The sequence below is a fragment of the Pongo abelii genome, chromosome 23, assembly GCF_028885655.2.
Source record: "Pongo abelii isolate AG06213 chromosome 23, NHGRI_mPonAbe1-v2.0_pri, whole genome shotgun sequence".
In the NCBI taxonomy this organism is placed as follows: Eukaryota; Metazoa; Chordata; class Mammalia; order Primates; family Hominidae; genus Pongo; species Pongo abelii.
In genome coordinates, this window is record NC_085929.1 from 12118691 (window position 1) to 12136509 (window position 17819).

Sequence of the window (17819 nt, forward strand, 5' to 3'; positions counted from 1 at the left end):
ACTCCATTCCATTCCACTACATAATATTCCATTCCACTCCATTTCATTCCACTCCATTCCATTCCATTCCCCTCCAATCCATTCCATTCCACTCCATTCCTCTCCACTCCACTACGTTACACTCCACTCCACTCCCCTCCAATCCATTCCATGCCAATCCCTTCCTTTCAACTCCAATCCATTCCATTCCACACCACTACATTCCACAACACTCCACTCCACTCCATTCCATTCTATTCCACTCCTTTCAATTCCATTCCTTTCTTTCCACAGGACCTCACTATGGATCAAAAGGTGTAGTGCAGTGGCATAATCTCAGCTCACTTTTCTTTTCACCATCCCATTGCATTCCACTCCATTCCATTCCATTAAATACTATTTCACTCCACTCTTCTGCACTCCACTCCATTCCTTTCCACTCCATCCCTTTCCTTTCCACTCCATTCCAAACCACTCTACTGAACTCCACTCGACTCCATTCTATTCCATTCCATTCTATTCCATTCCATTTCACTCCGTTGCATTCCATTCCTTTCCTTCGACAAGGTATCACTGTGTAACCCAGGCTGGAGTGTAATGGCACAATGTCAGCTCACATTACATGTCACTTTCCATTGCATTGAATTCTATTCAATTCCATTCCTTTGCATTCCATTCCAATGCATTCCATTTTATTAAATTCCATTCATTTCCAATCCACTCTTTTCCACTCCAATCCACTCCACTCCATTCCATTATATCCGATTCCATTCCACTCCATTCCACTCCTTTCCTCTGCACTGCACTCCACTCTATTCCACTCCATCCCATTCCATTCTGCTCCATTCCACTACACTAAACTCCACCCCACTTCCCTCCACTTCATTCTGTTCCATTAAATCCCATTCCATTCCTCTCCATACCACTCCTCTCCACTTCACTCCACTGCACTGTAGTCCACTCCAATCTATTCCATTCTGTTACATTGCATTACAATCCTTTCTTTCTAGAGTATCTCACTCTGTCACTCAACCTGGAATTCAGAGGCACAATCTTAACTTGAACTACATTCCATTCCATCCCACTGCACTCCAATCCACTCCACTCCACTCCATTCCACTCCACTCCACTCCATTCCATTCCTTTCCATTCCACTTCACTCCACTCCATTCCACTCCACTCCACTCCATTCCATTCCTTTCCATTCCACTTCACTCCACTCTACTCCATTCCATTCCTTTCCATTCCACTTCACTCCACTCCACTCCATTCCATTCCTTTCCATTCCACTTCACTCCACTCCATTCCATTCCTCCAGACGGCACTACATTCCAATCCATTCCATTCCATTACAATCCATTCCATTACATTCCTGTCCATTTCTTTCCATTCCACTCCACTCCACTCCTTTCCATTCCACTTCATTCCAATCCATTCCACTCCAGTCCACTCCAATCCTCTCCACTCCACATGACTCTATTCCATTCCATTCCAGTACACTCCATTCCACTCCACTCCATTCAATTCCATTCCATTCCGCTCCTTTCCTTGCCACTCCATTCTACTCCATTCCACTACATTTCAGTCCACTCCATATAACTCCACTCCATTCCAAAATATTCCACTCCACTCCATTCCACTACATTCCATTCCATTCCACTCCACTCCATTCCAATCAACCCCACCTCATTCCATTCCATTCCATTCCATTCCACTCCATTCCTCTCCACCCCACTCCATTCCACTCCACTCCACTCCATTCCATTCCCTTCCACTCCACTCCAATCCACTCCATTCCATTACACTATACTGCATTCCATTACAATTCATTCCATTAAACTCAATTCCATTTCACTCCAGTCATTTCCAGTCCACTCCACTAAATTCCACTCCACTCTACTGCATTCCATTCCATTCCATTCCATTCCATTAAACTCCCTTCCATTCCACTCCACTCCATTCCAGTCCACTCCACTGCATTCCACTCCACTCCAATCAACTTCATTCCATACCATTCCATTCCATTCTACTCCATTCCATTCCACTCCTTTCCTTTCCTTTCCATTCCAGACCACTAATTTCCAATCCACTCCACTCCATTCCACTCCACTCCATTCCACTCCATTCCATTGCACTCCATTCCACTCCACTCCATTCCATTCTATTCGACTCCACTCCACTCCATTCCATGCCACTCCATTCCACTCCACTGCACTCCCTTCCAATGAGTTCTTTTCCATTCCATTCCACTCCTTTCCTTGCCACTCCATTCCACTCCATTCCACTCCATTTCAGTCCACTCCATTCAACACCACTCCATTCCATTCTATTCCACTCTACTTCATTCCACTACATTCCATTCCATTCCACTCCACCCCATTCTATTCCAATCCACTGCATTCCATTCCACCCCATTGCATTCCACTCCATTACTCTCCACTCCACTCCATTCCATTACACTCCACTCCATTCCATTCCATTTCATTCCATTCTACTGCACTCCTTTCCACTCCAATCTACTGCATTGCACTAGATTCCATTCCATTAATCTCCATTCCATTTCACTCCAGTCCTGTCCAGTCCACTCCACAAAATTCCACTCCACTGTACTGCATTCCATTCCATTAAACTCCATTCCACTCCACTCCACTCCGTTCCAGTCCACTTCACAACATTCCACTCCATTCCCCTCCATTCCACCCCTTTTTATTCCACTCCATTCCACTGCACTCCATTCCATTCCATTACACTACATTCCACTCCACCCCATTCCATTCCACTCCATTCCACTCTACTCCATTTCATTCCACTGCACTACACTCCACTCCCCTCCACTCCATTCCATTTCACTCTCTTCCATTCTTCTCTGTTCTCTCCACTCTACTCCTTTCCTCTCTCCTCCATTCCATTCCATTCAGTTCCATTCCATTCCTTTCCATTCCATTCCATTCCACTCTACTCCATTGCACTCCACTCGATACCACTCCACTCCCTTTCACTCCACTCCTTTCCTTTCCACTCCATTCAATTACATTCCACTCCTTTCCACTCCTCTCCACTTGATTCCATTCCATTTCATTCCATTCCATTCCATTCTCTTCCAATCCACTTCATTCCATTCCATTCCATTCCATTGAACTCCGGTCCATTCCATTTCATTCCATTCCATTCCATTCTATTCCATTCCCTTCCCTTCCAATCCACTCCATTCCATTCCATTCCATTAATTTTCATTCCATTCCATTCCATTCAATTGAACTCCATTCCATTCCATACCATTCCATTCTACTCTACTCCATTCCAGTCCATTGCATTTCACTCCATTCCATTCCTCTCCATTCCACTCCACTCCAATCCATTCAACTGCACTCCATCCATTCCACTCCATTCCCCTCCATTCCACTCCATTCTGTTCCACTCCATTCCACTCCATTCCATTCCATTGAATTGTGTCCATACCACTCCACTCCATTCCATTTCAGTAAATTCTACCCTACTCCATTCCATTTCACTCCACTCCAGTCCACTCCACTCTATTCCATTACATTACACTCCATTCCATTACATTACACTCCATTCCATTCTTCTACATTCCACTTCACACTACTGCATTCCACTCCTCTCCACTCCATACCACCGCACTCCACTCCCTTCCATTTCATTCCATTCCATTCCCTTCCATTCCACTCCTTTCCATTCCACTCAACTCTACTCTGTTCCACTCCTCTCCATTAGAATCCACTCCATTGTTTTCATTCCATTCAACTCCATTCCACTCCACTCAACTCCATTCCACTCCATTTCACTTCATTAAATTCCACCCACTCCATTTCACTCCACTCCATTCCACTCCACTCCACTCCCCTCAACTCCATTCCATTGCACTTCACTCCATTCCATTCCACTCAACTCCATTCCATCCCACTCCATTTCACTGCACTCCACTCCACTTCACTCCATTCCACTACATTCCTTTCCAATCCAATTGACTCATCTCCATTCCATTCCACTCCAGTCCATTCTATTCAACTCAACTCCATTTTATTGCATTGCACTCCACTCCACACCATTCCAATCCATTCCATTGCACTCCAATGCTATCCAATACATTCCATGCCTTTCCACTCCACTCTGTTACTTTACACTCTACACCATTCCATGCCATTCCATTGCACTTCACTCCATTCCACTCCACTCCATTCTACTCCACTCCATTCTACTCCTGTCCATGCTTTAAAAATCCATTCCATGACACACCACTAAATTCCATTCCACTCCACTCCATTTCATTACACTTCACTTCAATCCACTTTACTACAATCTCTTCCACTCCACTCCATTCCATTCTACTCCATTCCATTCCACTCCAATCCACTCCATTCCAATCCATTCCATGACACTCCAATAAATTAACTCCACTCCTCTCCACTCCATTTCACTCCAATTCCCTCCAATCCACTCCACTCGACTACATTCCATTCCACTCCATTCCATTCCACTCCACTCCAATTCATTCTGTTCCCTTCCACTCCATTCCATTCCATTCCACTAAATTCCATTCAACTCCACTCCATTCCAGTGCATTCGACCCCATTCCACTCCCCTCCAGTCTGCTCCATTCGACTCCATTCCATTACACTCCTTTCCACTCGTCTCCATTCATTCCTTTCCTTTCCACTGCACTCCGTTCCACTCCACTCCATTCCATTCCACTCTACTCCAATCCATTCCACTCCATTGCACTGCGCTGCACTCCACTCCATTCCATTCCACTCCTTTCAATTCAACTCCATTCTATCCTACTCCAGTCCGTACTACTCCACCCCATTCCATTCCATTCCATTCAGTTCCATTCCATTCCAGTCCAGTACACTCCACTCCATTCCATTCCATTGCACTCCACTCCATTCCACTCCATTCTACTCCACTCCATTCCATTCCATTCCATTCCACTCCACTCCATTCCATTCCACTCCACACCATTCTACTCCACTTCATTCCACTACATTCTACTCCACTACACTCCATTCCATCTCGTTAGATTCCATTATTCTCCATTCCTTTCCACTCCACTACACTCCCCTCCACTCCACTCCCTTCCAAGCCATTGCATTCCACTCAACTCCATTCCATTCCATTCCACTGAATTCCATTCCATTCCAATCCACTACTCTCCACTCCACTCTATTCCACTAAATTCCACTCCATTACATTACAATCCACTCCATTTCATTCCATACCACTGCATTCCACTCCTTTTCACTCCACTCCACTCCATTCCTTTCCATTCCACTCCAGTCCTTTCCACTCCAATATACTCCATTCTACTCCAAACCTCTCCATTCCGTGCCATACCATTCCATTCCATTCCACTACATTCCATTCCATTCCATTCCACTCCATTCCATTCCATTCTACTCCATTCCATTCCACTCCATTCCAGTCTATTCCACTCCATTCCCCTGTTCTCTACGCCATTCCACTCCATTCCCCTTCATTCCACTCCATTCCGTTCCACTCCATTTCACTCCATTCCATTCCATGTCATTACACAGCAAACCACTCGACTCCATTGCATTCCACTCCATTACACTCTTCTCCATTTCATGCCTCTCCACTCCACTCCATTCCATTCCACTCCTCTCTATTCCACTCGTCTGCACTGCATTCCACTCCACTCCACTCCTTTCCATTCCGTCTCACACTAATCAAATCCCCTCCCCTCCACTCCACTCCACTCCATTTCATTCAACCCCTTCCACTGCACTCCATTCCACTCCACCACATTCCACTCCATTCCATTCCATTCCCTTCCACTGCACACCACTGCATTCCAGTCCATTCCACTCCATTCCATTCCACTCCACTCCACTCCATTCCATTCCATTTCTCTCCACTCAACTCCTCTCCATTCCATTCGATTCCATTCCACTCTACTCCATTCCACTCCACTCCACTCGACGCCACTCCACACCACTCCTTTCTATTCCACTCCACTCGACTCCACTCCACACCACTCCTTTCCATTCCACTCTATTCCATTCCTCTCTTTTCCCTTCCACTCCATTCCACTCCCCTTCATTCCATTTCATTCCACTCCACACCACTCCAATCCACTCCATTCCATTTATCTTCTTTCAAACCCACTGTACTCCGTTTCACTCCTCTCCACTCCATTCCATTCCATTTCATTACAGTCTATGCCATTCCACTCAACTCCACTCCATTCCATTCCAATCCATTCCACTCTACTCCATTACACTCGAATCCATTCTATTACATTCCATTTCATTCCACTCTACTCCGCTGCACTGCACTGCATCACATTCCATTGCTCTCCACTGCACTGAACTGGACTCCATTGTAAACCACTGCATTTCAACCCACTCCATTCCATCCATTCCTTCCCACTTCACTGCACTCCATTCCACTCCACACCTCTTCATTCCACTCCACTCCGCTCTATTCCATTTCATTTCATTCCATTCCATTCCACTCCATACCATGCCATTACAGTATACTCCATTCCGCTCCTCTCCATTCCAATCCCCTCCATTCCATTTAACTCCTTTACACTCCATTCCACTCCACTCCACTCCATTACATTCCACTCCACTCCATTCCATTCCACTCCACTCCATTCCATTCCATTCCTTTCCACTCCACTCCACTGTTTTCCAATCCATTCCACTCCACTCCACTCCATTCCACTGCACTCCACTCCACTACTTTCCATTCCATTCCATTCCATTCTATACCACTCCATACCATTCCATTCCACTTCACCCCATTCCATTCCATTCCATTAAATTCCATTCCACTACATTCCAGTCCATTCCACTCCATACTACTGTACTCCAACCCACTCTACTCCATTCCACTCCATTTCACTCCATTCCGTTCCACTCCATTCCACTCCATTTCATTCCATTTCATTCCATTAAACCCTGCAACACTCTACTCCTTTCTATTCTACTTGTTTCCACTCTCCTTCATTTCATTCCACTCGATTCCACTCTACTTCATTCCATTCCACTCCACTCCAGTCCACTCCACTCCACTCCAGTTCATTCCACTCCATTCTATTCCTCTCCATTCCACTCCATTTCACTCCACTCCATTCCATTCCATTCCATTTCATTCCAGTCTACTCCAATCCACTCAACTCCACCTCGTTTCATTCCAACCCACTACACCCCACTCCATTCCACTCCAGTACGTTCCACTCCACTCCATTCCATTCCATTATATTCCTTTCCACTCCATTCCATTCCATTCCATTCTACTCTATTTGTCACCACTCCATTCCACTCCACTCCATTCCATTACATTCCAGTCCTTTCCAATCCATTCCACTCCATTCAACTCCACCACACTTGATTTCATTCCATTCCATTCCCTTCCACTCCATTGCATTCTATTCCACTCAATTCCACTGCATTCCACTCCACTACACTATATTCCTTTCCATTATAGTCCACTGCACTTCTCTCCACTCCACTCAACTCCATTTTATTCCACTTCATTCCATTCCTCTCCATTCCACTCCACTCCACTCCTTTTCACTCCACTCCATTCTTTTCCATTAAATTTCATTCCATTCCACTGCACTCCGCTCCACTCCACCATATTCGATTGCTCTCCACTGAAATCCAATCCACTCCATTACACTCCGCTGCATTCCAACCCACTTCATTCCATTCCATTCCATTCCAATCCACTCCACTCCACTCCAATCCATTCCACTCCTCTCCAATCCATTCCAATCTACTCCTACCCATTCAATTTCATTCCATTCCATTCAATTGCACTCCATTCTATTCCATTCCATTCTATTCCATTCCACTCCATTACATTCCATTTCATTACAATCAATTCCATTCCACTCTACACCATTCCATTCCAATCCACTGCAGTCCACTCAACTCCACTCCCATCCATTCCACTCCATTCCCATCATTTCCATTCCACCCCACTATACTCTGTTTCACTCCAATCCATTGCATTCCATTCCATTTCATTCCAGTCTATTGCACTCTACTCCAAACCACTCCACTCCATTCCATTCCACCCTACTCCACTCCAATCTATTCCACTCCACTACATTGCACTCCACTCCATTCAATTCCATTCCATTCCATTCCATTCTATTCCTTTCATCTCCACTCCATTCCACTCCATTCCATTCCATTCCACACTATTCCTTTCATCTCCATTCCATTCCACTCCACTCCATTCCATTCCATTCCATTCCATTCCATTCCATTCTATTCCTTTCATCTCCACTCCATTCCACTCCATTCCATTCCATTCCACACTATTCCTTTCATCTCCACTCCATTCCACTCCATTCCATGCCATTACATTCCACTCCTCTCCATTCCACTCCACTACATTCCACTCCACTCCATTCCATTCCTTTCCATTCCATTCCACTCTATTCCTTTCATCTCCACTCCATTCCACTCCATTCCATTCCACACTATTCCTTTCATCTCCACTCCATTCCACTCCATTCTATGCCATTACATTCCACTCCTCTCCATTCCATTACTCTACATTCAACTCCACTCCACTCCGTTCCAGTGCATTCCACTCCACTCCACTCCATTCCATTTCATTCTATTCTACTCCACTCCACTCGACTCCATTCCCGTCCATTTCATTCCACTTCATTCCATTCCTCTCCATTCCACTCCACTCCACTCCCTTCCACTCCATTCCTTTCCATTTCATTTCACTCCTCTCAAATCCACTGCACTCCACCACAATCCATTGCTCTCCACTGCACTCCACTCCACTCCATTCCACTCCACTCCACTCTATTCCACTCCACTCCATTCCATTCCATTTCATTTCATTCCATTCCTTTCCACTCCTTTGCTTTCCATTCCATTCCATTCCATTCCACTCTATTCCATTCCATTCCACTATACTCCATTCCACTCCTCTCCATTTCACTCCGTGACATTCCATTTCATTCCATTACACGACATTTCACTCTACTCCACTAGATTCCATTCCACTCCACTTCTTTCCATTCCACACCACTGCACTCCATTCTATTCCACTCCACTCGACTCCATGCCACTCCACTCCACTATATTTCACTCTATTCCAGTACACTGCTTTCCATTTCACACCATTGCATTCCATTGCACTGCACTCCACTTCACTCCATTCCATTCGAATACATTCCTTTCCACTCTATTCCATTCCACTCCACTTCACTCCATTCCCCTCCATTCCACACCACTCCAGTCCACTCCCTTCCACTCCAATCCATTCCTCTCCATCCAACTCCACTCCACTCCATTTGATTCCATTCCATTCCATTCCATATTTTTCCACTCCACTCTATTCCACTCCACTCCACTCCATTCCTTGCAATTCCATTCCATTCCACTCTGTTCCATTCCATTCCACTCCATTTAATTCAATTCCACTCAATTCCAGTTCATTGCACTCCACTTCACTCCATTCGATTCTATCCCATTCCTTTCCATTCCCCTCCATTCTAGTCCATTCTACTCTATTCCTCTCCACTCCACTCCATTCCACTGCATTACCCTCCATTCCACTCCATTCAAGTGAACTCCATTAAATTCCATTCCACTGTAAGCCATTCCACTCCACTCCATTCCACTCCTCTCCTTTCCATCCTATTCCCTTCATCTCCATTGCATTCCTTTCCACTCTACTCTATTCCACTCAACTCCACTCTGCTCCATTCCATTCATCTCTCCTCCACTCCGCTGCAATCCATTACACTTCATTCCTCTCCACTCCAATCCATTCCACTCCACTTCACTCCATTCCATTACATTCCATTACATTCCACTCCATTCCATTCCGTTCCACTATACACCATTCCACTCCACTCCACTCAATTCCACTCTATTCCAGTCCACTCCATTACGCTACACACCATTTCATTCCATCCCACTGCACTCCACTCCTCTCCATTCCATTCCAATCTATTCCACTCCACTCCATTCCATTCGACTCCACATCACTCCACTCCACTCCGTTCCATTCCACTCAACTCCATTCCATACCATTCCATTCTTCTCCTCTCCACTCAATTCCAATCCATTCCAATCCATTCTACTCCACTCCACTACATTCCATTCCAATCCATTCCACTCCAATCCAGTCCACTCCTCTCTGTTCCACTCCACTCCACTCCATTTCTTGCCATTACATTCCAATCCACTGCATTGAATTCCATTTCACTCTATTCCATTGCATTCCACGTCATTCCACTCCACTTCACTCCATTCCATTCCTTTCCACTCCGTTCTATTCCACACAATACCGCTCCATTCCACTCCATTCCACACCATTCCACTCCACCCCTCTCCATTCCATGCCACTCCACTCCACTCCATTCCACTCCACTCTACTCTATTCCACTCTATTCCAGTCCACTGCATTCCACTCCACACCATTGTATTCCATTGCACTGCACTCCACTCCACTCCATTCCGTTCGAATCCACTCCAATCCACTCTATTCAATTCCACTCCCCTTCACTCCATTCCACTCCATTCCACACCTCTCCAATCCACTCCCTTCCACTCCTTTCCATTCCTCTACATTCCACTCCACTCCGCTCCCTTCCATTCTATTCCATTCTATTGCATTCCATTCCACTCCTTCTCCTCCACTCTATTAAACTCCATCCCACTCCTTCTCCTCCACTCTATTAAACTCCATCCCACTCCATTCCTTGCAATTCCATTTCACTCCATTCCATTTCTTTCCACTCCACACCACTAATTTCTATTCAACTCCACTCCACTCCATTCCACTGCACTCCACTCCAATCCACTCCAATCCACTCCACTCCATTCCACTCCTTTCCACTCCATTCTACTCCACTCCAGTCTAATCCACTCCACTCCTCTCCATTCCGTTGCAGTCCACTGCACGCAATTCCACTGCTATCCCCTGCACGCAATTACACTGCACTCTACTCCTTTTCATTAATTTAGATTTCATTATAATCCATTCCATTCCACTCCACTCCGTTCCAGTCCACTCCACTCGTTTCCATTCCGTTTGATTACATTCCACTCCACTCCATTCCATTCCACTCCTCTCCACGCCATTCCACTCCACTCCATTTCAAGCCATTATATTCCACTCCACTCCATTCAATTCCACTCCACTGCATTCCATTCAATAACATTCCATCAACTCCTCTCCACTCAACTCCACTCAATTCCACTCCATTCCATTCCAATACATTCCACTGCAATCCATTACATTCCACTCAATTCCACTCCATTCCATTCCAATACATTCCACTGCAATCCATTCCATTCCACTCAACTCCACTCCACTCCGTTTCATTCCACTCTACTCCATTCCAATCTATTCCACTCAATTCCACTCCAATCCATTCCTCTACATTCCACTCCATTGCACTCCACTCCATTCCATTCCACTCCACTCCTCTCCACTCCATCCCTTTCCTTTCCATTCCATTCCGTTCCACTCCTTTCCACTTCAGTCCACTCCATTCCACTCCAGTACACTCCGTTCCATGCCATTCCTTTCCATTCCATTCCACTACATTCCATTCCATTCCACTCCGTTCCAGTCCATTCCATTCCAATCCATTCCATTCTATTCCATCCCATTAAATTCCATTTCATTACATTCCAGTCCCTTTCACTTCATTCCACTGTACTCCACTCCATTCTACTCCATTCCACTCCATTTCATTATATTCCGTTCCATTACATTCCACTCCGTTAAATTCCATTCCATTTCGCTCCACAACAATCCACTCCATTCCATTCCACTCCATTCCACCCTACTCCATTCCATTCCACTCCACTCCAGTTGACTCCACTAGACAAATTCCGTTCTACTCCATTCCTTTACTATGCATTCTACCCCACTACACTCCGTTTGGCTCCAATCCATTCCATTCCTTTCCATTTCATTCCAGTCTACTCCAATCCACTCCACCACATTCCATTCTACCGTACTCCACTAAACTCCATTCCACTCCACTACATTCCACACCACTCCATTCCATTCCATTCCATTAGACTCCATTCCTTTTCATTCCACTCTACACCATTCCATGCCATTCCATTCCGCTCTACTCCATTCCACTCCACTCCAATCCAATACACTCCATTCTATTCCAATCCATTCCATGTCACTCCATTAAATTTCCCTCCACTCCACTCCACTCGATATAATTGCACTTCACTCCCATCCACTCCACTCCAATCCATTGCACTCTACTCCATTCCATTCCCCTCCACTACATTCCATTCCATTCCACTCAATTCCATGCCATTCCATTCCACTACATTCCATTCCATTCCATTCCACTCCATTCCATTCTATTCCACTCCATTTAGCTCCACTCAGCTCCATTCCACTCCACAACACTCCATTCCATTCCACTCCATTCCACTCCAATCCATTCCTCTCCATTCCACTCCATTACACTGCACTTCACTCCAGTCCACTCCATTCCATTCCATTCTTCTCCTTTCCACTGCAATCCACTCCATTCCGCTCCACTCCGTTCCATGTCATTCCATTCTATTCCATTCCACTCCATTGCATTCCATGCCACTTCAATCCAGTCCATTCCACTCCACTCTATACCATTCCATTCCATTCCATTAAATTCAATTCCAGCACATTCCAGACCCTTCCACTGCATTCCACTGTACTCCAAGCCATTCTATTCCATTCCACTCCATTTCACTCTATTCCGTTCCACTACATTCCATGCCATTCCATTCCATTCCATTACGCTTCCCAACACTCCACTCTATTCCATTCAACTCCATTCCTCTCTACTCCATTCCATTCCATACTATTCCATTCCAATACAATCCACTCCACTCCACTCCATTCCACTCCAGTCCACTCCTCTCCTTTCCACTAAATTCCACTCCACTCCATTCCACTCCATTTCGCTCAACTCCATTCCATTACAATCCACTCACCTAATTCCAATCCACTCCACTCCATTCCATTTCATTCCATTCCATTCCATTCCATTCCATTCCATTATTCTCCATTCCATTCCCTTCAAATCCCTTCCAGTCCACTACACTCCATTCCAATCCTCTCCTCTCCATACAGCTCCACTCCACTCCATTCCAATTCAATCCACTCCATTCCACTGCACTCCAATCCATTCCACTACATTCCGCTCCATTCCACTCAATTCCATTCTTCTACATTCCAGTCCATTCCATGCCATTGCATTACACTCCACACCATTCCACTCCATTCTATACCACTCCATTCTATACCACTCCATTATACTCTACTCCATTCCATTCTACTCCACTGCAATCCACTCCACTCCACTCCATTTCCATTCCTCTCCATTCCACTCCATTCTACTCCATTCCACTTATCTCCACTCCATACAACTCCATTCCACTCCATTCCATTTCAATGCATTCCATTAGATTCCACTCCATTCCATTCGATTCCACTCTACCCCATTCCACTCCTGTCCATTAGACTCCAGTCCTTTGCATTTCATTCCATTCAACTCCATTCTACTCCACTCCATTCCTTTCCACTCCACTCCACTCCATTCCATTCCATTGCACTACCTCCATATCATTTCACTCCACTCCAATGCACTCCTCTTCTCTCCATTCCATTGCATTTCATTCCTTTCCGTTCCATTATATTCCACTCCATTCCAGTCCACTCCATTCCATTCCACCCCACTTCATTCCACTCCACTCCTCTCAACTCCATTCCATTCCACTCCACTTCATTCCATTCCACTCTACTGCACTCCATTCCATTCCATTCCATTCCATTCCACTGCACTTCACTATACTCCACTCAATTCCACTCCATTCCATTCCACTCCATTCCTCTGCACTACATTCCATTTCAATCTACTCCACTGCATTCCTTTCCACTCTACGTGATTCCATGCCATTCCAATCCCCTCCACTCTTTCTACTCCACTCTATTCCCCTCTTCTTCATTCTATTCCAATCCATTCCATGACATTCCACTAAAGTCCATTCTACTCCACTCCATTTCATCCACTTCACTTCAATCCACTCCACTCCACTCCACTCCACTCCACTCCACTCCATTACACTTCATTCCATTCCATTACACTGCATTCCATTCGACTCCAATCCACTCCATTAGAATCCATTCCATTCTATTCCACTACACTCCACTCAATTCCATTCCACTCCATTCCAGTCCACTCCATTCCGTTGCATTCTACACCACTCCACTCAACTCAATTCTATTCCATTCCGCTTCAATGCATTCCACTCCATTCTACTCCACTCCCTCCATTGTACTCCAGTCCATTCCTTTCCATTCTGTTCACTTCCATTCCATTCCAGTCCACTCCACTCCACTCCATTCCACTGCACTCCACTCCTCTCCACTCCACGCCATTCCACTCCTCTTCATTCCATTACATTCCATTCCACTCCAATGCATTCCACTCCATTCTGCTCCACTCCTGTCCATTGTATTCCACTCCATTCCTTTCCATTCTGTTCACTTCCGTTCCATTCCAGTCCACTCCACTCCACTCCATTCCACTGCACTCCACTCCTCTCCACTCCACACCATTCCACTCCTCTTCATTCCATTTCAATCCATTCCACTCCACTCCACTCCATTGCACTACACCCCACTCCATCCTACTCCAGTCTACTCCATTCCATTCCAGTCAGCTACGCTACATTCCACTGCTCTCCACTCCACTCCACTCCACTCCACTCCATTCCATGCCATTGAAATCCACTCCACTCCATTCCATTCCATTCTCCTGCATACCATTCCATTCCATTCCACTTCGGTCCACTACACTCAGCTACACTCCACTCCATTCCACTCCATTCCACTCCATTCCATTCGACTCCACTCCACTGAACTCCACTCAATTCTAGTTCATGCAATTCCATTCCATTCCACTCCACGCCTTTCTATTCCATTTTAATCTACTCCTTTCCACTCCAATCCACTCCAATACACTCCATTCCATGCCATTACATTCCATTCTAATTCATCCCATTCCATTCCACTCAATTCCACTCCATTCCGTTTCACTCCATTCCACTAAATTCCAATCCATTCCATTGCACTCCACACCACTCCACTGCAATCCATTCCTCTCCATTCGCCTCTACTCCATTCCATTCCACTCCACTCCATTTCATTCCACTCCATTTCACTCCACTCCATTCCACTCCATTCCACTGCATTCCAGTATACTCAACTCCACTGAACTCCATTCCTCTCTATTTCACTGCACTCCAATACACTCCATTCCATTCTACTCCACTTCATTCCATTCCACTCCACTTCATTCCATTCCACTCTACTCCATTCCAGTCCATTGCGTTCCATTCCTCTCTACTCCATTCCACTCCATTCCAGTCGTTTCCATTCCACTCCATTCCAGCCGTTTCCATTCCACTCCATTCCATTCGATTCCATTCCATTCCATTCCATTCCACTCCATTCCATTCCACTCCATTCCATTCCACTCCACTCCACTCCATTCCACTCCATTACACTCCATTCCACTCCATTCCATTCCACTCCATTCCACTCCTCTGCGTTCCATTCCATTACACTACATTCCACTCCACCCTATTGCATTCTACTACATTCAATTCTACTCGATTACATTCCACTGCACTCCACTCCACTCCAAACCACTACATTCCAATTCACTCCATTAAATTCCTCTCCATTAAAACGCACTCCTCTCCATTCCACTCCACTCCATTCCATTCCATTCCATTCCATTCCTTTCCATTCCATTCCATTCCATTCCATTCCATTCCCCTCCACTCCATTCTCTTCCATTCCACTCCAGTCCATTCCACTCCATTCGTCTCCATTCAACTCAATTCCATTCCATTCCATTCCACTCCACTCCATTCCATTCCACTCCACTCCACTCCACGAGTAAATTCCATTCCGTTCCATTGCGTACCACTCAATTCGACTCCACTTTGCTCAATTCTACTCCACTCCATTCCATTCCATTCCTCTTCACTCCACTGAACTCCATTCCATCATATTCCATTCCACTCCCCTCCATTCCATTACACTCCTTTCTTGTCCATTCCATTCCAGTCCATTCCATTCTATTCCACTCCACATCATTCCATGCCACTCCACTCCACTGCACTCCATTCCAATGCACTCGACCTCAATTCACTCCACTCCACTCCACTCCATTCCATTCCACTCTACTCCATTTCATTCCAATACATTCCTCTCCACTCCATTCCACTCCATTCAACTACATTCCTGTCTAATCGACTCCACTCAACTCCATTCCTTTCTATTTCACTGCCCTCTACTACACTCCATTCCATACCACCCTACTCCATTCCATTCCACTCCACTCCATTCCATTTCACTCCACTCCATTAGATTCCATTCCACTCCATTCCTCTCAATTCCGCTACATTCCACTCCATTCAACTCCACTACACTCTACTCCATTCCATTCCATTCCATTCCACTCCTTTCCACTCCAATCAACCCAATTCCACCACACTCCACTCTATTCCATTCCGATCCACACCAATCCACCCCATTCCAGTCCATTCCAGAACATTCCACTCCACTACACTCCATTCCATTGCATTCCATTACATTACATTCCACTCAATTCCAGTACATTCCACTCTGTTCCACTGCACTCCAATTCTTTCCACTCGATTCCCCTTCATTCCACTCCATGCCATTCCACTGCGTTCCATTCCACTCCATTCCATTGCATAACACTCCACACCACTCCACACCATTCCATTCCGTTCCGTTCCACTCTAGCACATTCCACTCCACTCCCCTACTGTCCACTCCACTCCACTCCATACCATTCCACTCCATTCCATTCCACTCCATTACAATCCACTCCAGTCCATTCCACTCCACTCCATTCCATTCCATTCCATTCCACTCTATTCCATTTCATTCCATTCCACTCCATTCCACTCCACTCCATTCCACTCCAATCACCTCCACTCCACTCCACTCCATTCCACCCCAATCACCTCGACTCCATTCCACTCCACTGCATTCCATTCCACTCTACTCCATTTCATTCCACTCCACTCCACACCACTCCATTCCATTCCACCCGTATCACTTCCACTCCATTCCACTCCACTGTATTCCACTCCAATCCATTCCATTGCATTACTTTCAACTCCACTCCACTCCATTCCACTCTTCCCCACTTCATTCTATTCCATTACATTCTACTCCATTCCATACCATTTCTCTCAACTCCATTCCAATCCACTCCCTTCCACTCCACTCCTTTCCATTCCATGCCATTCCATTCCATTCCATTCCACTCCTTTCCAATCCCCTCTAGTCCATTCCATGACCTTACATTCCATTCCACTCCATTCCATTCCATTCCACCGCATTCCACTAGAATCCACTTCTTTCCAGTGCATTCCATTCCACTCCATTCCCTTCCGTTGCATTCCATTCCAATCCATTCCTGTCCATTCCATTCCACTCCATTCAATTCCTCTCCACTACATTCCCCTGCATTCCACTCAATTTCATTCCACTCCATTCCACTCCACTCCAATCCATTGCGTTACACTACATTCCACTCCATCCCATTTCATTCCACTCCATTCCACTCCATTCCACTCTACTTCATTTCATTCCACTGCACTACACTCCACTACCCTCCACCCCATTCCATTTCAGTCTATTCCATTCCTCTTCATTCTCCCCACTCCACTCCTTTCCACTCCCCTCCATTCCATTGCATTCCATTCAATTCCATTCAATTCCATTCCATTGCATTCCAT